This window comes from Melospiza melodia, chromosome 2, assembly GCF_035770615.1.
Source record: "Melospiza melodia melodia isolate bMelMel2 chromosome 2, bMelMel2.pri, whole genome shotgun sequence".
Lineage (NCBI taxonomy): Eukaryota > Metazoa > Chordata > Aves > Passeriformes > Passerellidae > Melospiza > Melospiza melodia.
The window spans coordinates 60548-84152 of NC_086195.1; the positions used below are offsets into that span (position 1 = coordinate 60548).

At 47.5% G+C, this 23605-nt stretch overlaps 2 long non-coding RNA genes across 3 annotated transcripts in view; both read right to left on the minus strand.

The window, feature by feature from the left end:
- LOC134431618 (uncharacterized) overlaps positions 1-23605 on the minus strand; it is a 120328-nt gene that overhangs the window by 13147 nt on the left and 83576 nt on the right. The window lies entirely within an intron of this gene.
- On the minus strand, positions 20954-22638 carry LOC134415036 (uncharacterized). The gene is made up of 3 exons (XR_010026899.1): positions 22015-22638; positions 21249-21324; positions 20954-21130 (listed from the first exon to the last, which is right to left on the minus strand). It is a non-coding gene; the product is annotated as an uncharacterized LOC134415036 (long non-coding RNA).

Consider the following 23605-nt stretch of genomic DNA (forward strand, 5'->3'; position numbering starts at 1 on the left):
CCAAAACTGCTCTGAAATAAATGCCCCAAAACAACCGGGAAGAGGGAAAAAAAACCATCTGCCTCTAATCTAATAGGATAAAAGACAAAACAAAAACACTACACAAGAAAAAAAAAAAAAAAAAAAAAAACACAAAAAGACATCAATTTATTTTAAAAATATTTAAGTTTTTATTTAAATATTTTTTCATATTAACATTCACATTTCTATTTACAATGTATATTGATGTACACTGTCCATTTATACATTTCTTTTTATAAATACATTTCTATTCCATATTGCATATATCCCTAAAACTTAAACGTATTTGTGTATTTTTATACATATTTTTACATAGTAAGTATATATTTCTGTTACGATTTTTACTTCTGTAACACTTGGATTATTTAAAATAAAACCTTTACCTCCATCCAAATTAAAGCCAAAAAGAACCCCTTTTTTCTAAAGTGTATTTAAATATTTTTTAAAATTCTATTTTTCAGGTCCATATTCACATGTACATTTAAAATGTATACTTATGTATACTGTTATTTGTATTCTTCATTACATCTCTTCCTGTTATTTGTGTTTCTTTGTATTTTGTGTTTATATATATTTATATCTTGTTTGTATATCTCAATATTTAGAAATATATGACAATAATATCTACACTCATATTATTTAAAATAAAAACCCTGCCTCTAACACAATACGACGAAAAAAGACCCCAACCCTTTATTTTAAACAAAATTTAAATATGTTTTATCCTAATGTTCAATTTTTATATTCATATTTGTATTTATAATGTATATTTAATGTATATTGCTTACTTACACATTTATCTTTACCAATGTCAATTTAAAACTAAATTTATATTCTATATTAGATCTGATGCGAGTAGTTTTTCATAATTTTTATATCTTTTTATTCATATTTTTTTATATTTGATTAAATATTTCTGCGTCAAGATTTCTACTTCTGGAATTTTTACTACGGCAGCAGGCCATGCGGCAGGGCAGAACAGCTCCAGCACAAATGTGTGCACACACCCGTGACACAGAACGTGACAAACAGGGGGACATGAAACACGACACATCATGCTTGTGGTGAGGGGATTGAGGTGGGAAGGCAAAAGGGACCCCAAAGACACACTAGGGAACATGGCACACCGGACAACACGACACAGACCAGAGCTGTTCTGCACTGCCCGCCTGAAAGCTGCCATCAAAAGCAGAGCCTCTCCCTTTAGCCGTCCTAAGAGGCCCTTGCAGAAGATTGCTTTTCCCACTGCCAATTTTTAAATCTGTCCCAGGGATTCCCAACCTGCTACTCGCCCATCTCCAGGCCGTGGCCCCCGACTTATCTTTTGGATGATCGGTGATGTGCATCCACGTGGCACCTGAAATGAGTCTGCCTCGGAGGGCCCCGTGATCACCTGTTAGTCTCTGGTCAGCTACAATAAAGAAAACCAAAACCAAAGTGTGAGTCAAGAGTTATGTGGGCCAAATCCCAGCCAGTCAGCTACTTGCCCTTTCCTGAGTGTGCCTGGCTCCCTCAGGCTCCAGCTTCATCCTGATTCCAAGGCTGTGGCCTTCATTAGGGGTGGCACCTGGGTTAGAGAAAGGCAAAGTTAAATGGCATTCCTGTGAGTGCACTGGATGACCTTGTGTGCTGTAAGACATGGGAATGCCTCTGCTAGGCTTCTGAACAGCCTTGTGTGGGGGGGCCCTCAAATAAACACCCTTACTCACCCTGCTGCCTGCAAACCCCCCCCCAATAACTCCTAACTGGATACCTGCTCACCCTCCCTCTCCCAGTCACAATCCCCAACTCACCTGAAGCCTCAATCTCAAACATCATCCTTGACACTGGGAAGATCCCTCTTGGGACACAATGAATCTGCTGAAAAATTGTTGTGCTTGAGAACTGAGCAATAACAACCACTTCTCTCCGCTGCTCACCTTGGCTGCTGGTATCCAGATTGACTTCCTAAAAGAAAGACAAAGAACAATGCTGTAACACAGTCACCATACACACTTCTGCTGCAGAGACAAATGGGGCCTCACCTGCTTGGGGCAATCCCCTCACCTGGGATGGGGCCCTCTGGCACAGATTTAATCCATCTCAATCTGAAAAGAAAGTTAGGACAAGAGTCAAACTGTTGCAGGATAACTGATGAGCTCCAGATATGATGAGTCCATCTACAAATCCCATCTAGAGTCCAACTACACCCCACATTACACATTCCAGGTCCCCGGGCCCTCTCCTATTGCAGCTGGCTATGCGGCAGGGCAGAGCAGCCCCGTCCCAAATGCGTGCAGACACCCGTGACACAGGACACACAAGACATGACAAACACCGGGGACACAACAGGAACAGAAATCTCTTAGCAAGGAAAATGGCTGCAAGGACTGAGAGAACGCAAAAGAAGAAGAGTTGAAGATGACGGCGAGCTGATGAGGCTCAGAGAACCCTGGAGGAAGAAGATGCAAACGGAATGATTTATTCCAAAAACTGCAAAGATGGATGCTCGAGAATCCTACAGTCAGAACCCTCTCCCTAACATCACATCCTTACAAGTCCCAGTCTGCTATAATGGATCATTGCACAGCATGGCTGTCCGTACAGCTCAGAACAAGAACTGACAAGACATCTGACTGGATGCTTCTAAAGAGAGATGCATTTCTGATGCCTGTGTGAGCTCCCCAGTCAAAAGTTCTATGGCACGGGTGCCAGGGCGAGGAACACTGAGATCACGGATACTAGGAAAGGTTTCTGAGAGGCCCCTCGCAGGGCTAAGATAAGAGACATGAGATATCCAGACAACACACAATACACAAAAGACAAGTGACACGAGACACACCGGGACTGCTCTGCCCTGCTGCGCACCTCAGCACTGTGATCAAAAGGGAGACTTTGCTTTTATAGGGCCTAAGGGGCAACATCTTGGCTACCCTCATTGCCAGAGCCAACTCAGACCCCCAACTCAGGGAGTCCTGACCAAGCACCCCACGTTCATCTCCTCTGTGGGTCACAGCCCTCTACTTATCTCTCAGACATCTGGGGATGCTGGTCCCTGTCAGGTGTGAAGGAAGGCCACCTCGTCACCTGGGAAGGTCCTGCTGGCACCGGGCTGGGGTCTCTCAGACAGCTGCATTAAAGAGAACCAAACATCAGTGCCTGACCTTGGCACCGCATCGGTCAAAACCCCACCACTCTGCTACTCACAGTGCTCCTAAGAAGGCCCGGCACCTCCTAACCCTGACCCTCTGCATGCACACCTGAAAGAAAGTTAGAACATATGTCAAACACCTCCACAATAACTCACAAGCTTCAAACGCCCTATGTCAATCTAGGAACAGCATCTAGAGCCCAAGTACAGCCCACGCCACAAATTCCAACTCCCCATGGTTTGTCCTACTGAAGCACGCCATGCGGCAGGGCAGAACAGCTCCGGCAAAAATACCTGCAGACACCCGTGACACAGAACGTGACAAACAGGGGGACATGAAACACGACACATCATGCTTGTGGTGAGGGCCTCGAGGGGAAAAGGCAAAAGGGATCCCAAAGACACACCAGGGAACACGACACACACCGGAGCTGTTCTGCACTGCCTGCCTGAAAGCTGCCATCAAAAGCAGAGCCTCTCCCTTCAGCTGTCCTAAGAGGCCCTTGCAGAAGAGATTGCTTTCCCCTCTGCTCATTTGTAAATCTGTCCCAGGGATTCCCAACCTGCTATTCCGCCATCTCCAGGCCGTGGCCCCCGACTTATCTTTTGGATGATCAGTCATGAGAATCCACGCTGCACCTGAAATGAGTTTGCCTTGGAGGGCCTCGTGATGGCCTGTGAGCCTCTCGGTCAGCTGCAATAAAGAAAACCAAATCCAAAGTATGAGTCCAGAGTTATGTGGGCCAAATCCCTGCAAGTCAGCTACTTGCCCTTTCCTGAGCGTGCCTGGCTCCCTCAGGCTCCAGCTTCATCCTGATTCCAAGGCTGTGGCCTTCATTAGGAGTGGTACCTGGGTAAGAGAAAGGCAAACTTAAATGGCATTCCTGTGAGTACAGTGGATGACCTTGTGTGCTCTAAGACATGGCAATGCCTCTGCTAGGCTTCTGAACAGCCTTGTGGGGGGGGGCCCGCAAACAAATAAACATCCTTTCTCACTCTGCTGCCTTCAAAACCCCTCCCAAGAACTCCTAAACTGGATACCTGCTCACCCTCCCTCTCCCAGTCACAATCCCCAACTCACCTGAAGCCTCAATCTCAAACATCATCCTTGACACTGGGAAGATCCCTCTTGGGACACAAAGAATCTGCTGAAAAATTGTTGTGCTTGAGAGCTGAGCAATAACAACCACTTCTCTCCGCTGCTCATCTTGGCTGCTGGTATCCAGATTGACTTCCTAAAAGAAAGACAAAGAACAGTGCTGTAACACAGTCACCATACACACTTCTGCTGCAGAGACAAATGGGGCCTCACCTGCTCGGGGCAATCCCCTCACCCGGGATGGGGCCCTCTGGCACAGATTTAATCCATCTCAATCTGAAAAGAAAGTTAGGACAAGAGTCAAAATGTGGCAGGATAATTTAAGAGCTCCAGATATCCTGTGTCCATCTACAAATCCCATCTGGAGTCCAACTACACCCCACATTACACATTCCAGGTCCCCGGGCCCTCTCCTATTGCAGCTGGCTATGCGGCAGGGCAGAGCAGCCCCGTCCCAAATGCGTGCAGACACCCGTGACACAGGACACACAAGACATGACAAACACCGGGGACACAACAGGAACAGAAATCTCTTAGCAAGGAAAATGGCTGCAAGGACTGAGAGAAGGCAAAAGAAGAAGAGTTGAAGATGACGGCGAGCTGATGAGGCTCAGAGAACCCTGGAGGAAGAAGATGCAAACGGAATGATTTATTCCAAAAACTGCAAAGATGGATGCTCGAGAATCCTACAGTCAGAATCCTCTCCCTAACCTCACATCCTTACAAGTCCCAGTCTGCTATAATGGATCATTGCACAGCATGGCTGTCCGTACAGCTCAGAACAAGAACTGACAAGACATCTGACTGGATGCTTCTAAAGAGAGATGCATTTCTGATGCCTGTGTGAGCTCCCCAGTCAAAAGTTCTATGGCACGGGTGCCAGGGCGAGGAACACTGAGATCACGGATACTAGGAAAGGTTTCTGAGAGGCCCCTCACAGGGCTAAGATAAGAGACATGAGATATCCAGACAACACACAATACACAAAAGACAAGTGACACGAGACACACCGGGACTGCTCTGCCCTGCTGCGCACCTCAGCACTGTGATCAAAAGGGAGACTTTGCTTTTATAGGGCCTAAGGGGCAACATCTTGGCTACCCTCATTGCCAGAGCCAACTCAGACCCCCAACTCAGGGAGTCCTGATCAAGCACCCCACGTTCATCTCCTCTGTGGGTCACAGCCCTCTACTTATCTCTCAGACATCTGGGGATGCTGGTCCCTGTCAGGTGTGAAGGAAGGCCACCTCGTCACCTGGGAAGGTCCTGCTGGCACCGGGCTGGGGTCTCTCAGACAGCTGCATTAAAGAGAACCAAACATCAGTGCCTGACCTTGGCACCGCATCGGTCAAAACCCCACCACTCTGCTACTCACAGTGCTCCTAAGAAGGCCCGGCACCTCCTAACCCTGACCCTCTGCATGCACACCTGAAAGACACTTAGAACATATGTCAAACACCTCCACAATAACTCACAAGCTTCAAACGCCCTATGTCAATCTAGGAACAGCATCTAGAGCCCAAGTACAGCCCACGCCACAAATTCCAACTCCCCATGGTTTGTCCTACTGAAGCACGCCATGCGGCAGGGCAGAACAGCTCCGGCAAAAATACCTGCAGACACCCGTGACACAGAACGTGACAAACAGGGGGACATGAAACACGACACATCATGCTTGTGGTGAGGGCCTCGAGGGGAAAAGGCAAAAGGGATCCCAAAGACACACCAGGGAACACGACACACACCGGAGCTGTTCTGCACTGCCCGCCTGAAAGCTGCCATCAAAAGCAGAGCCTCTCCCTTCAGCTGTCCTAAGAGGCCCTTGCAGAAGAGATTGCTTTCCCCTCTGCTCATTTGTAAATCTGTCCCAGGGATTCCCAACCTGCTACTCCGCCATCTCCAGGCCGTGGCCCCCGACTTATCTTTTGGATGATCAGTCATGAGAATCCACGCTGCACCTGAAATGAGTTTGCCTTGGAGGGCCTCGTGATGGCCTGTGAGCCTCTCGGTCAGCTGCAATAAAGAAAACCAAACCCAAAGTATGAGTCCAGAGTTATGTGGGCCAAATCCCTGCAAGTCAGCTACTTGCCCTTTCCTGAGCGTGCCTGGCTCCCTCAGGCTCCAGCTTCATCCTGATTCCAAGGCTGTGGCCTTCATTAGGAGTGGTACCTGGGTAAGAGAAAGGCAAAGTTAAATGGCATTGCTGTGAGTGCAGTGGATGACCTTGTGTGCTGTAAGACATGGGAATGCCTCTGCTAGGCTTCTGAACAGCCTTGTGGGGGGGGGCCCTCAAACAAATAAACATCCTTTCTCACCCTGCTGCCTTCAAAACCCCTCCCAAGAACTCCTAAACTGGATACCTGCTCACCCTCCCTCTCCCAGTCACAATCCCCAACTCACCTGAAGCCTCAATCTCAAACATCATCCTTGACACTGGGAAGATCCCTCTTGGGACACAAAGAATCTGCTGAAAAATTGTTGTGCTTGAGAGCTGAGCAATAACAACCACTTCTCTCCGCTGCTCACCTTGGCTGCTGGTATCCAGATTGACTTCCTAAAAGAAAGACAAAGAACAGTGCTGTAACACAGTCACCATACACACTTCTGCTGCAGAGACAAATGGGGCCTCACCTGCTCGGGGCAATCCCCTCACCCGGGATGGGGCCCTCTGGCACAGATTTAATCCATCTCAATCTGAAAAGAAAGTTAGGACAAGAGTCAAAATGTGGCAGGATAATTTAAGAGCTCCAGATATCCTGTGTCCATCTACAAATCCCATCTGGAGTCCAACTACACCCCACATTACACATTCCAGGTCCCCGGGCCCTCTCCTATTGCAGCTGGCTATGCGGCAGGGCAGAGCAGCCCCGTCCCAAATGCGTGCAGACACCCGTGACACAGGACACACAAGACATGACAAACACCGGGGACACAACAGGAACAGAAATCTCTTAGCAAGGAAAATGGCTGCAAGGACTGAGAGAAGGCAAAAGAAGAAGAGTTGAAGATGACGGCGAGCTGATGAGGCTCAGAGAACCCTGGAGGAAGAAGATGCAAACGGAATGATTTATTCCAAAAACTGCAAAGATGGATGCTCGAGAATCCTACAGTCAGAATCCTCTCCCTAACCTCACATCCTTACAAGTCCCAGTCTGCTATAATGGATCATTGCACAGCATGGCTGTCCGTACAGCTCAGAACAAGAACTGACAAGACATCTGACTGGATGCTTCTAAAGAGAGATGCATTTCTGATGCCTGTCTGAGCTCCCCAGTCAAAAGTTCTATGGCACGGGTGCCAGGGCGAGGAACACTGAGATCACGGATACTAGGAAAGGTTTCTGAGAGGCCCCTCACAGGGCTAAGATAAGAGACATGAGATATCCAGACAACACACAATACACAAAAGACAAGTGACACGAGACACACCGGGACTGCTCTGCCCTGCTGCGCACCTCAGCACTGTGATCAAAAGGGAGACTTTGCTTTTATAGGGCCTAAGGGGCAACATCTTGGCTACCCTCATTGCCAGAGCCAACTCAGACCCCCAACTCAGGGAGTCCTGACCAAGCACCCCACGTTCATCTCCTCTGTGGGTCACAGCCCTCTACTTATCTCTCAGACATCTGGGGATGCTGGTCCCTGTCAGGTGTGAAGGAAGGCCACCTCGTCACCTGGGAAGGTCCTGCTGGCACCGGGCTGGGGTCTCTCAGACAGCTGCATTAAAGAGAACCAAACATCAGTGCCTGACCTTGGCACCGCATCGGTCAAAACCCCACCACTCTGCTACTCACAGTGCTCCTAAGAAGGCCCGGCACCTCCTAACCCTGACCCTCTGCATGCACACCTGAAAGAAAGTTAGAACATATGTCAAACACCTCCACAATAACTCACAAGCTTCAAACGCCCTATGTCAATCTAGGAACAGCATCTAGAGCCCAAGTACAGCCCACGCCACAAATTCCAACTCCCCATGGTTTGTCCTACTGAAGCACGCCATGCGGCAGGGCAGAACAGCTCCGGCAAAAATACCTGCAGACACCCGTGACACAGAACGTGACAAACAGGGGGACATGAAACACGACACATCATGCTTGTGGTGAGGGCCTCGAGGGGAAAAGGCAAAAGGGATCCCAAAGACACACCAGGGAACACGACACACACCGGAGCTGTTCTGCACTGCCTGCCTGAAAGCTGCCATCAAAAGCAGAGCCTCTCCCTTCAGCTGTCCTAAGAGGCCCTTGCAGAAGAGATTGCTTTCCCCTCTGCTCATTTGTAAATCTGTCCCAGGGATTCCCAACCTGCTATTCCGCCATCTCCAGGCCGTGGCCCCCGACTTATCTTTTGGATGATCAGTCATGAGAATCCACGCTGCACCTGAAATGAGTTTGCCTTGGAGGGCCTCGTGATGGCCTGTGAGCCTCTCGGTCAGCTGCAATAAAGAAAACCAAACCCAAAGTATGAGTCCAGAGTTATGTGGGCCAAATCCCTGCAAGTCAGCTACTTGCCCTTTCCTGAGCGTGCCTGGCTCCCTCAGGCTCCAGCTTCATCCTGATTCCAAGGCTGTGGCCTTCATTAGGGGTGGCACCTGGGTTAGAGAAAGGCAAAGTTAAATGGCATTCCTGTGAGTGCACTGGATGACCTTGTGTGCTCTAAGACATGGCAATGCCTCTGCTAGGCTTCTGAACAGCCTTGTGTGGGGGGGCCCTCAAATAAACAAATAAACACCCTTACTCACCCTGCTGCCTGCAAACCCCCCCCCAATAACTCCTAACTGGATACCTGCTCACCCTCCCTCTCCCAGTCACAATCCCCAACTCACCTGAAGCCTCAATCTCAAACATCATCCTTGACACTGGGAAGATCCCTCTTGGGACACAATGAATCTGCTGAAAAATTGTTGTGCTTGAGAACTGAGCAATAACAACCACTTCTCTCCGCTGCTCACCTTGGCTGCTGGTATCCAGATTGACTTCCTAAAAGAAAGACAAAGAACAGTGCTGTAACACAGTCACCATACACACTTCTGCTGCAGAGACAAATGGGGCCTCACCTGCTTGGGGCAATCCCCTCACCTGGGATGGGGCCCTCTGGCACAGATTTAATCCATCTCAATCTGAAAAGAAAGTTAGGACAAGAGTCAAAATGTGGCAGGATAATTTAAGAGCTCCAGATATCCTGTGTCCATCTACAAATCCCATCTGGAGTCCAACTACACCCCACATTACACATTCCAGGTCCCCGGGCCCTCTCCTATTGCAGCTGGCTATGCGGCAGGGCAGAGCAGCCCCGTCCCAAATGCGTGCAGACACCCGTGACACAGGACACACAAGACATGACAAACACCGGGGACACAACAGGAACAGAAATCTCTTAGCAAGGAAAATGGCTGCAAGGACTGAGAGAAGGCAAAAGAAGAAGAGTTGAAGATGACGGCGAGCTGATGAGGCTCAGAGAACCCTGGAGGAAGAAGATGCAAACGGAATGATTTATTCCAAAAACTGCAAAGATGGATGCTCGAGAATCCTACAGTCAGAATCCTCTCCCTAACCTCACATCCTTACAAGTCCCAGTCTGCTATAATGGATCATTGCACAGCATGGCTGTCCGTACAGCTCAGAACAAGAACTGACAAGACATCTGACTGGATGCTTCTAAAGAGAGATGCATTTCTGATGCCTGTGTGAGCTCCCCAGTCAAAAGTTCTATGGCACGGGTGCCAGGGCGAGGAACACTGAGATCACGGATACTAGGAAAGGTTTCTGAGAGGCCCCTCACAGGGCTAAGATAAGAGACATGAGATATCCAGACAACACACAATACACAAAAGACAAGTGACACGAGACACACCGGGACTGCTCTGCCCTGCTGCGCACCTCAGCACTGTGATCAAAAGGGAGACTTTGCTTTTATAGGGCCTAAGGGGCAACATCTTGGCTACCCTCATTGCCAGAGCCAACTCAGACCCCCAACTCAGGGAGTCCTGACCAAGCACCCCACGTTCATCTCCTCTGTGGGTCACAGCCCTCTACTTATCTCTCAGACATCTGGGGATGCTGGTCCCTGTCAGGTGTGAAGGAAGGCCACCTCGTCACCTGGGAAGGTCCTACTGGCACCGGGGCTGGGGTCTCTCAGACAGCTACATTAAAGAGAACCAAACATCAATGCCTGACCTTGGCACCGCATCGGCCAAAACCCCACCACTCTGCTACTCACCGCGCTCCTAAGAAGGCCCGGCACCTCCTAACCCTGACCCTCTGCCACACATGGAATGCATCTGCACCTGAAAGAAAGTTAGAACATATGTCAAACACCACCAGGGTAACTCACAAGCTGCAAACACCTTATGTCAATCTAGGAACAGCATCTAGAGCCCAAGTACAGACCACATTACAAATTCCAACTCCCCAGGCTTGTCCTACTGCAGCAGGCCATGCGGCAGGGCAGAACAGCTCCGGCACAAATGAGTGCACACACCCGTGAAACAGAACGTGACAAACAGGGGGACATGAAACACGACACATCATGCTTGTGCTGAGGGGTTTGAGGGGAAAAGGCAAAAGGGACCCCAAAGACACACTAGGGAACACAGCACACCGGACAACACGACAAACACCGGAGCTGTTCTGCACTGCCTGCCTGAAAGCTGCCATCAAAAGTAGAGCCTCTCCCTTTAGCTGTCCTAAGAGGCCTTTGGAGAAGAATGCTTTTCCCTTTGCTAATTTCTAAATCTGCCCCAAGAACTCCCAACCCACTATTCTCTCATCTCCAGGCCGTGGCCCTCAACTTATCTTTTGGATGATCGGTGATGGGAATCCACGCTGCACCTGAAATGAGTCTGCCTCGGAGGGCTCTGGGATGGCCTATGAGCCTCTCGGTCAGCTGCAATAAAGAAAACCAAAACCAAAGTGTGAGTCCAGAGTTATGTGGGCCAAATCCCACCAAGGCAGCTACTTGCCCTTTCCTGAGCGTGCCTGGCTCCCTCAGGCTCCAGCTTCATCCTGATTCCAAGGCTGTGGCCTTCATTAGGGGTGGCACCTGGGTAAGAGAAAGGCAAAGTTAAATGGCATTGCTGTGAGTGCAGTGGATGACCTTGTGTGCTGCAAGACATGGGAATGCCTCTGCTAGGCTTCTGAACAGCCTTGTTGGGGGGGGGGCGCTCAAATAAACAAATAAACACCCTTTCTCACCCTTCTGCCTGCAAACCCCCTCCCAAGAACTCCTAACTGGATACCTGATCACCCTCCCTCTCCCAGTCACAATCCTCAACTCACCTGAAGCCTCAATCTCAAACATCATCCTTGACACTGGGCAGATCTCTCTTGCAACACGATGAATCTACTGAAAAATTGTTGTGCTTGAGAGCTGAGCAATAACAACCACTTCTCTCCACTGCTCACCTTGACTGACGTCCTAAAAAGAAAGACAAAGAACAGTGCTGTAACACAGTCACCATACACACTTCTGCTGCAGAGACACACGGGGCCTCACCTGCTCGGGGCAATCCCCTCACCTGGGATGGGGTCCTCTGGCACAGATTTAATCCATCTCAATCTGAAGAAAAAATTAGGACAAGAGTCAAACAGTTGCAGGATAACTGAGGAGCTCCAGATATCCTGTGTCCATCTACAAATCCCACCTAGAGTCCAACTACACCCCACATTACACATTCCAAGTCCCTGGGACTTCTCCTATCGCACCAGGCTGTGCGGCAGGGCAGAGCAGCTCCGGCACATACGCGTGCTGACACCCGTGACACAGGACAGACAGGACAGGACAGGACAAACACTGGGGACACAACAGGAACAGAAATCTCTTAGCAAGGAAAATGGCTGCAAGGACTGAGAGAACGCAAAAGAAGAAGAGTTGAAGCTGACGGTCAGCTGATGAGGCTCAGAGAACCCTGGAGGAAGAAGATGCAAACGGAATGATTTATTCCAAAAACTGCAAAGATGGTGGCTCGGGAATCCTACAGTCAGAATCCTCTCCCTAACCTCACATCCTTACAAGTCCTAGTCTGCTATAATGGATCATTGCGCAGCATGGCTGTCCATACAGCTCAGAACAAGACATGACAAGACATCTGACTGGACGCTTCTAAAGAGAGATGCATTTCTGATGCCTGTCTGAGCTCCCCAGTCAAAAGTTCTATGGCATGGGTGCCAGGGGAGGGAACACTGAGATCACGGATGCTAGGAAAGGTTTCTGAGAGGCTCCTCACAGGGCTAAGATAAGAGACATGAGATATCCAGACAACACACAATACACAAAAGACAAGTGACACGAGACACACCGGACTGCTCTGCCCTGCTGCACACCTCAGCACTGTGATCAAAAGGGAGACGTTGCTTTTATGGGGCCTAAGGGCCACATCTTGGCTACCCTCATTGCCAGAGCCAACTCAGACCCCCACCTCAGGGAGTCCTGACCCAGCACCCCACGTTCATCCCCTCTGTGGGTCACAGCCCTCTACTTATCTCTCAGACATCAGGGGATGCCAGTCTGTGTCAGGTGCAAAGAAAGGCCACCTCGTCACCTGGGAAGGTCCTGCTGGCACCGGGCTGGGGTCTCTCAGACAGCTGGATTAAAGAGAACCAAACATCAGTGCCTGACCTTGGCACCGCATCGGTCAAAACCCCACCACTCTGCTACTCACAGTGCTCCTAAGAAGGCCCGGCACCTCCTAACCCTGACCCTCTGCCACACATGGAATGCATCTGCACCTGAAAGAAAGTTAGAACATATGTCAAACAACACCAGGATAACTCAAAAGCTGCGAACACCTTATGTCAATCTAGGAAGAGCAGCTAGAGCCCAAGTACAGCCCACGCCACATATTCCAACTCCCCATGGTTTGTCCTACTGAAGCACGCCATGCAGCAGGGCAGAACAGCTCCGGCAAAAATACCTGCAGACACCCGTGACACAGAACGTGACAAACAGGGGGACATGAAACACGACACATCATGCTTGTGGTGAGGGTCTCGAGGGAAGAGGGCAAAAGGGACCCCAAAACACACTAGGGAAGACGGCACACACCGGAGCTGTTCTGCACTGCCCACCTGAAAGCTGCCATCAAAAGTAGAGCCTCTCCCTTTAGCTGTCCTAAGAGGCACTTGGAGAAGAATGCTTTTCCCTTTGCTAATTTCTAAATCTGCCCCAAGAACTTCCAACCCACTATTCTCTCATCTCCAGGCCGTGGCCCTCAACTTATCTTTTGGATGATCGGCGATGTGGATCCACCTTGCACCTGAAATGCGTCTGCCTCGGAGGGCCTCGTGAGCGCCTATGAGCCTCTTGGTCAGCTACAATAAAGAAAACCAAAACCAAAGTGTGAGTCCAGAGTTATGTGGGCCAAATCCCTGCAAGTCAGCTACTTGCCCTTTCCTGAGCGTGCCTGGCTCCCTCAGGCTCCAGCTTCATCCTGATTTCAAGGCTGTGGCCTTCATTAGGGTTGGTACCTGGGTTAGAGAAAGGCAAAGTTAAATGGCATTGCTGTGAGTGCAGTGGATGACCTTGTGTGCTGCTAGACATGGGAATGCCTCTGCTAGGCTTCTGAACAGCCTTGTGTGGGAGGGCCCTCAAATAAACAAATAAACACCCTTTCTCACCCTGCTGCCTGCAAACCCTCTCCCAAGAACTCCTAACTGGATACCTGATCACCCTCCCTCTCCCAGTCACAATCCTGAATCACCTGAAGCCTCAATCTCAAACATCATCCTTGACACTGGGCAGATCTCTCTTGTGACACGATGAATCTTCTGAAAAATTGTTGTGCTTGAGAGCTGAGCAATAACAACCACTTCTCTCCGCTGCTCACCTTGGCTGCTGGTATCCAGATTGATTTCCTAAAAAGAAAGACAAAGAACAGTGCTGTAACACAGTCACCATACACACTTCTGCTGCAGAGACACACGGGGCCTCACCTGCTCGGGGCAATCCCCTCACCCGGGACGGGGCCCTCTGGCACAGATTTAATCCATCTCAATCTGAAGAAAAAATTAGGACAAGAGTCAAACAGTTGCAGGATAACTGAGGAGCTCCAGATATCCTGTGTCCATCTACAAATCCCACCTAGAGTCCAACTACACCCCACATTACACATTCCAAGTCCCCGGGCCCTCTCCTATCGCACCAGGCTGTGCGGCAGGGCAGAGCAGCTCCGGCACATACGTGTGCTGACACCCGTGACACAGGACAGACAGGACAGGACAGGACAGACAACGGGGACACAACAAGAACAGAAATCTCTTGGCAAGGAAAATGGCTGCAAGGACTGAGAGAATGCTAAGAGAGATGACTGAGTTCAAACTGACGGTCAGCTGATGAGGCTCAGAGAACCCTGGAGGAAGAAGATGCTAACTGAATGATTTATTCCAAGAACAGCAAAGATCGATGCCTAGGAATCCTATGCTCAGAATCCTCTGCCTGCCCTCACATTCTTACAAGTCCTAATCCACCATAATGGATCCAGGTGGGGCATAGCTGTCCAGACAGCTCAGAACAAGACCTGACAAGACACCTGACTGGATGCTTCCAAAGAGAGAAGAGAGTCTGATGCCTGTCTGAGCTCCCCAGTCAAAAGTTCTATGGCCTGGGTGCCAGGCCAAGGAATGCAGAGATCACAGATGCTAACAATGATGCCAAGGTTTCTGACAGGCCCCCCTAAGGTAAAAGACATGGGATACACAAACAACACATAATGCACAACAGACAAAGGACACGAGACACACCGGGACTGCTCTGCCCTGCACACCTCAGCACTGGGATCAAAAGTGAGACGTGGCTATTATGGGGCCTAAGGGGCCACTTCATGAACACCCCCTACCTCCAAATTGGACTCAAAAACCCCTCCCAGTAGTTCCCAAACCGGCACCCTGCCTTCATCCCCTCTGTGGGTCACAGCCCTCTACTTATCTCTCAGACATCAGGGGATGTCAGTCTGTGTCAGGTGCATAGAAAGGCCACCTCGTCACCTGGGAAGGTCCTGCTGGCACTGGGCTGGTGTCTCTCAGGTGTCAGCTACAATAAAGAAAACCAAAACCAAAGTGTGAGTCCAGAGTTATGTGGGCCAAATCCCACCAAGGCAGCTACTTGCTTTTTCCTGAGTATGCCTGGCTGCCTCAGGCTCCAGCTTCATCCTGATTCCAAGGCTGTGGCCTTCATTAGGGGTGGCACCTGGGTAAGAGAAAGGCAAAGTTAAATGGCATTGCTGTGAGTGCAGTGGCTGACCTTGTGTGCTGTATGGGAATGCCTCTGCTAGGCTTCTGAACAGCCTTGTGTGGGAGGGCCCTCAAATAAACAAATAAACACCCTTTCTCACCCTGCTGCCTGCAAACCTCCCCCCTTCCACAATAACTCCTAACTGGATACCTGATCACCCTCCCTCTCCCAGTCACAATCCTCAACTCATCAGAAGCCTGAGTCTCAAACATCATCTTGGACACTGGGCAGATCCCTCTGAAGACATGATGAATCTGCTGAGAATTTGTTGTGCTTGACACAGCTTGGAATTTCAGGGAGTCTCACTCCTCAATTTAACAAAAAAAAAAAAAAAAAAAAAAAAAAAAACCAAAAAACAAAACAAACAAAAAAAAAAAACTAAACCAGAAAACAAAAATAAAAAACCCAAAACACCTAAATCCCCACAAAAAATAAAAAAAAAAATACAGAAACCACCAGAAAATCAAAGAAAGCAACGAAAACCAACCAAAAACCCCAAAAAGAAAACCTAAGAAACCAAAATTTCCACCAAAAAAAATCCAACAACAAAAAAAAAAAAAAAACAGAGCAAAACCAAAAATTACAAAGGCACTTTACCACCCCTAAACACAAAACCCAAAATCACAAACCTAAACATTCCCTGTGTTCTATGCTGTTTTCTTCACAGAATCTTCCAAGCCTCTGTGCTTCAGATGCCCAGAAACACTTGCTGAAAACAAGCTGAGATGAGCTGAAAGAGCCTCTTCCCTGAAATGAGGAGAGCTCTTGCCCCAGCACATCCCAGAGAGGGTATGAAGCCCCTCAGCCACGGCTGGGGTTAATAACCCCTGATTGTGCCCCGCCTCTCGTTCCCATGGCACCCAGGAAAAGGGAGGGGGCGAATCCCACCAAGCCCTCAGAGCAGCTGCAGCTGTTTAGCTCTGACTCAGATTCAAGGGGAGTAAAGGGCTTGTTAGAGAAGCAAGTTCTTCAGAAGAATAGCAGTACTTTCTTTTTTGCAACAACTACCTGGAACAGAAGAACAGAAAACTGGCAAGATATAAAACTTTGTGGTAAGGTTACATAGCTGGATAAATTGGGTAATTGAGTAATTTGCTGTTACCTTACATAATTATTCTGTGTTTAACAAAAGCCATCTAATAAATTCACACCCAAAACTCCAGCAGCCCAGCTGGCCCTACCAAATCTCTATGTTTATGCATACAGTAAACAAAACCAAAATCCCAGTAATACCTATCAGAAGTCTGTGAAAGAAATCTATTGAAATTGATCCTACCTCAAATACAAAACAACCGATGCAAAGTTAGCTTCACTCAAAAAACAATTTACACAGAGCTAATAACACCAAGAAATAAAACAACACACCATATACCAGCAAAGAATATAATAGTGAAGAAAAAAGAAACCACTTTTTTTTTTTTAATTTAAACTAACTTCTTTTATTAGCTAGAACAAAAGCTTCCCAAATTCCTTACAACTTCTGAGTTTCCATCCAAGCAAAAAGCAAAATTCGTGCACTTGTGCGTTCGATGCTCCTGTCAGATTCTCTGTTTCTCTCCACATCTTCTTACACTTTCAGTCTTCACGCTGTGCTGCCGTGATGAGTTTGACGGAAGAATTGGTAAACGTTAGGAGAGGATTTCCCTGCCTCCCTCCCCAAAGCTGGTTTCCTTAGTGCATTTCACTCAATCCCAAGCCGGCAATGATGCACGCTCACCTCAAGGCTCACAGCTGCTCGGCTAAACTCGGCTGTAATCGGCTAAACTCGGCCACTGTCATCTGCATTCGGCCAGACTCGACCCTTCGGCACAGCTCGGCTCGCTTCGGCCGAACTCGGAGCCGCTCAGTGCGCTCGGCGCGGCTCGGCTCGCTTCGACCGAACTCGGAGCCGCTCTCTGCGCTCGGGCCACCTCGGCTCGCTTCGGCCGAACTCGGTACCGCTCTGTGCGCTCGGCGCGGCCCGGCTCGCTTCGGCCCAACTCGGAGCCGCTCTCTGCGCTCGGCGCGCCTCGGCTCGCCTCGCTTCGGCCGAACTCGGAGCCTCTCCGTGCGCTCGGTGCGGCTCGGCTCGCTTCGGCCGAACTCGGAGCCGCTCTCTGCGCTCGGCGCGGCTCGGCTCGCTTCGGCCGAACTCGGAGCCGCTCAGTGCGCTCGGTGCGGCTCGGCTCGCTTCGGCCGAACTCGGAGCCGCTCTCTGCGCTCGGCGCGGCTCGGCTCGGCTCGCTTCGGCCGAACTCGGAGCCGCTCTCTGCGCTCGGCGCGGCCCGGCTCGCTTCGGCCAACTCGGAGCCGCTCTCTGCGCGTTCGGCTGAGCTCAGCTCCCTGAGGGCGGGCAAGCGGCGGCGCCTCGCGTTAAACTCGCCCGGCTCGGGGCTCTCCTGCTGCCGCGTCCCGCGGGCGGCCCGGCCATCGCACGGACACGATCGGGAGCGCGGCGTGGCACAGGAGCTCATTGGGCTGTGACCGCACTCGCGCTAATTAGCGCTCACGAGAGCAGCGGGCTCGGTTCGGCTGAGCTCGGCTCGGTTCAGGCAGCCTCGCAAGCCTGGCCTCGGTTCGCTCGAGGCCGTCAGGTTCGGCCGGTCTCGACTTGGTTCGGCTGAGCTCGTTCCATTCGGCCGAAGGAGGCGTCGTTCGCTCGTGTTTTTATAAATATCTTTCTATATTGACTGTATAATTCTATATTTAGTTTTATACTTCTATAATACTTCCATTATTCCAAATAAAAACCCCGTCTCTAACCAAATATATAAAAAAACCCCTTCTTTTAAAGGATATTGAAATATTTTTTATTTATACTTTGTATAATTATACATTCATATTTTAATTTATCGTTTCTTTGGATGTATTACATTAATTATGATATATATACAATTTTAAAATAGATTTAAATTAGTATTTAAATTATGTATAATATCTACTGCTACAACTAATTTTTTCTTATATTTTTAATTTTTATATTTATCTGTATGTATTTATTATATATTTCTAAACTTAGATTTCTACCTTTATATTATTTGTATTTATAATTTTTACAATCAAAACCCTGCCTATTGACCAATAAAGAAAACCTGCTTTATTTAAGTATTTTAAAAATATTTTCATGTTTATAATTTTCATATTTATATTTATAATTTGTTCAATATTAGATGAGAACACACCTGCTCCTGCACCGCAGTGGGGCTCCCTCTCCTGGGGACCTTGGGGTGCCCCAACGGCATCAGAGCCCAGAGTCTTCACCCCCTTCTCCTCTGTTTAGAAAGTACACTGGAACTTTTTTCTGGAAACAAAGACATTACCTAAATCCTCTCCCCGTGTCCTAGACAGATGGATATTCAGTTATTAGTTGGCTGGGCAGCAGTTTCTTAAATAGAATGATAATCAAGATGTGAACATTTCAGCTACAAGCAAATAGGCAAATCTGAACAAGGTACTGGTGGGCGACCACTGAAGTTATTTTGAAGGAATTTTTTAAACAATAAAATACTGATACCACAAAAATAAAGCAAAAAGCTAACTACTGGCTAAGAATGAAGGAAAAATTAACTTTTGACAGCAACAACATTCCAACCACACAGGCTTTTTCCCAATGTCATACCTTATAACTACCTCTCTTGGGAATTCTCATCACGTATCCCAAAAGGAATAAATACCTCAGAGCGTCCTAAAGCAAAAAGTAGCACACATGAGCTCCTCACACTCCCGGGAGGCCAGCACAGCGTGCACTGAGTCTGCAACAAATTCTGCTCACTGAGGGTCTGCAAACAAAGGTTCAACTGATGAACTGAACTGATTTTAAAGGGAGGTTTTCTAAGCACAGAAGCACAACAAAGAACAAGCAAAAACAATTCTTAAAAACAACCTGCAAGTTTTGTTTAGCATATATGCAACTGATTTCCACCCTGTGGCTTCTCACTTTGATTTGTCTGTAGGTTCAGGAAGATGACAATGCACACTCTGCCTTCCCTGAGCCCCCCACAGCAGCTGAGCGCTGCTCCGTGTGCTCAGATCATCAGGAACTGGATTGCACGTGCCCGGATGGACTGGAACTGCTCTGCTGCAGATTCAGGAGACGATGGCAGAGAGGGGCTGGCCGAGGCGTCGTCCCAATTCCATTGCTGTGTGACGAGAAGCAGTTCGTTCCCAACAGCTGCAACAATCCCCAGCTCGCTTCCATGGTGAGTACCGATGGCACACAAATGGCAGCCTGAGGAAATCGTATTCTGGGCTCTAAGTGCTTGGGACGGGGTCTGATTTTTTGTTTTGCATCTGGATGATGATTAGTACGACAGGGCCCTGATTGATGACATGGCAGCACAGAATTAAAAACTCCTCGACAGGATTACATCGACTTCTAGGAAAAGACAAAAGCCTAGGACCCTTCTGAAATCTATTTTTAATGCGAAGCACACGGATTGTCACTATGCTGCGCCTTCCAGCTTTTCAAAGCAGCTTACTTCTGAAGACCAGAAAACATTTATTTCTACAGAAACAATGGGCAACCCCCAGGCTAATCTCAGCACTACTGTTTAATAGGGGATCTGCCAGCATGCCAGTCCAGCTTCAAGTGTGCTTTATTTCAGTCTAACATCCCCTCAAAATTCTTCTCACATCTCCCAACACTGACATCTTATTTTCCCCTAAAGCTTCTCATCATTAGCAATTTCCAAGTAACATGGTATTTTTACAACATTCAAAAATGTCATGCTGGACTGTGCTAGAGAGTAATTTGCATATATAAGCTTAGCAAAGTTTGAATTGACTTGTCCAGAGAAAAAAACTACAAGTGAACACCTACACCTGCCTACAAAGAGCTAACAAGCCCCTGGCAGCTGCCAGCATCAAAGCACAGCGGATGTTTCTAATATAGGGTAAGGATAACAATATCACATTCTGTTCTCTCCAGCTTCTTTTCCCTGCAGTCATATTTTGCTGCTTATGATTTTTTTAGTCTCTGTATCTTCTTGGACAGCACCGAGCCCGACGACGAGGATATGAGAGTCTTTCCCTGTCGGACGGAGAGAACCAGGAAAACAGTTAAAATAAGAACAGGGCAGTTTGAAATTCATACTTGCAACGAGAAGCAGCGCCTAACAAACAGAACAAAAGTAAACAAAGCATGGTACCTCCCTGGGGACAGAAGACTTATAAACTCTCCAGAATTTACAATTCTAGCGACCATCCCCTTCAGGACAGCAGCCAAGTGTCCCATGGGGTGGTGCTGCACCAAAGAACCATCTGAGAGGTTCCAAAGAGTGAAATGCACAATATTTTGCAAAGACAAAAAATCTTGCAAAATAACAAAAATACAATAGATGTAAACTACAGGGTAAGAGTACAAGTGTTCACTTTAAGAGCTGGAACCATCCAGGTGAGCACCTGATAAATGGATCCTCACAGGAGTTTGAACCCTTTAGGACACAGAAGGGTTTTCCCCAGAAACTTCACAGACTGAGTTTTGATAGAAGTACACTTGCCAGACCCTCAGAAACGTCACCCATTCTCCAGGTGTCTGGAGAGAACTGCAAATGGCTCTCACGTAGTTTGAGCTAGTTGTGTAAGGTCTCAGGGTGAATTTCACCAGATGCAACCAAACTGGGCAACTCCCAGTGGGACAGAAGGAACCCAAAGCTTGGGTAAGCAGAGCTGCAGCAAATACTGAGGAAACAAACATAACAGCGTAAAAAATAATAAACCATCCTTTTTTTTCCCTCTTGCTTTTGTTTTTTTCTTATTCAGATCAGCACAGCAATTAAAGAGAACGTGAAAAACTCACCATTACTGAACATTTCATCATCTGTAAGCTGAGCATCCTTAGCATAGAGGACTCCAAAGTTAAAATTCACCGATCCCTGGGAAATAAAACCAAATATCGTATGGTAAACAATCAAACAGCAGTCATAAAAATTTGTTTCCTCTAAGGACTATCTGGTATGTATGTATCTTTGCATTACACATTAGAACATACACTTTATACCATCTCCTAATAGGTAATAATTTACCTTTGAACTTTGTTAGTATAGCATGAATTTTTAACTTAAACTGGTGATCTATTATTATTAAGTTGGTGCTTAAAGTTATTTCTGCTGTCACGTTCAAAAAAACATGAATTTTTTTTACTGGAATGAGCAATTGATTTCAAAGTCATCAAAAGCCCACCAAAACACAAAGCTGGGTTCACTGGACGGGTCTGTGAGCTAGAAGTAGTTAGGCTTGTACTTCCCTCTTGCTCTTCCAGAACCAATAAATCCTGTCAACAAAACCAGGATCTTTAGCCCGCTGCTGTGAAAGATTCTACAAGGATGATGGTTTGATTTGTGTTTAGAAGTTTTGATTTGAAATGGCCAGTCCAATGGATAAAGACAGTTTAGGTAGTATTACATTGCTATTATTATTATTTCTATTATTATTTTTACTATTACTACTGCTATTGTTATCATCTGCTACTGGAAGAAACAAACCAGTAGTACCTATACTTAATTACTTTTATTTCCAGGAAATAATAAAGAAAAAGAACCAAACCAAAAAAAGTCACTTCCTACCTTTTATATCAAGGGATGAAAAATTTCTCTTGGGCTCTTCTCCAATTTATCAAGACTCATAGCAATGAAAGGCAAACAAAACAGCGCTTTATAGAAGGCCAAGTGCACGTTTCAAGGCTGAACCACCAACTGATTGCAGTGACAGCAGTTACAACATGAATCCTTCCTAGAGCCTCTGTGAAATGGAATGTTCTGTGGAACTGCCGTTTCTTTCCCAAAATACTAACTTCCAACACTTCCTAAACGTATTTTGTATTTTAAAACCACAGAAGTTAGTGAGACTCTGTGCGGAGATCAGGTTTAAATTTATTTCCTTCCAAAGCACAGAGCTCTGTTCCATCACCCTTCCCTTTGGCTCTACACTGAATTATGGTGAGCATTTGAGGACTGCTCAATAATCGATTCTATTTCTCTCTTTTTCTAGTTCTCTCTATTCCTAAATCATTCAAGACAAGTCAAATGAAAAATGACAAGTTCAGCATCAGAGTCACACTTTTTCCCTTTGTCTGCTCAAGAACAGGCTCTAAATCCACTTATTGCTGCCTTCAACGATTCAGACTTGCAAAACCATTCTTACATGTTTTACAGCTTTATCATACAACCCACAGAACGCAAGCTCTGAATTACAGGAAAAGGTACACAGGCAAATATCTAAAGGGATCACTTATTTGTAAATACATACCTTGATTGAGAGCGCACTGAGAACCTTTCTGTGGGACTCTAAGGGACGCATGCTTTCTGAGCACCCTGTAAACAAGAAAAGCTACGATATATTACAGGACATCCCCACTTTTTCTACATATTCAAATAGAATTTTTAATAAAAACAGTTCAGTTACAAAAGAAGGAAGAAAACCAAGCTAATTTTACTCAGCTGTATTTACTGCCGATTTAGAGAAAAATGCCGGGCCGCGTCGGCCGTTGCGTCACACGCCGCGCCGGCAGCAGGGCCTGCCGGGAGTTGGAGTCTCGGGCTGGCAGCCACTCACGTGCCGCGTCAGCCGCTGCGTCACACGCCGCGCCGGCAACAGGGCCTGCCGGGAGTTGTAGTCTCGGGCTGACAGCCACGGCTCCGTCCCCCGCCACCGGGAGCTGCAGTCCCTCCTGGGCATCAAACGGGTCCTTCGCCCCAGGGCGGGGAAGGACCTGAGGCAGCACCGCTCCTCCCGGATGCCCTCTCTTTTTTCCTCCAACTCTTTTTACTTTTTTCACTCTGTTTTTTTTTTCACCACTTCCCTTCCCCCTTGCTCTCCTGCTTCCTTTCATTTCCTTTCCTTTCCTTCCCTTCCCTTTGCCTTTCTTCTATTTCTGATCTTGGTTTACCTTTCCACCTTCAGAATAAAAAAGCAGCAGTAGAAACTTTCAGGCTACCCGGGAGTAAAAATAAAACTCCAAAACGAAAATGCTTTAAAGAAAACGATTTATTCCCTGGGAGCCTGAAATTTTCTACTGCTGCATGTGACACAGAGCTTTTATTCCTTCTTATAGATAGTTGATATTTTATATATATTTATAGTTTATGTTGATGCATTATATTAATAACTACATATAATATGCACCTTATTCAAAAAATATACGGGAATTATTTTTTA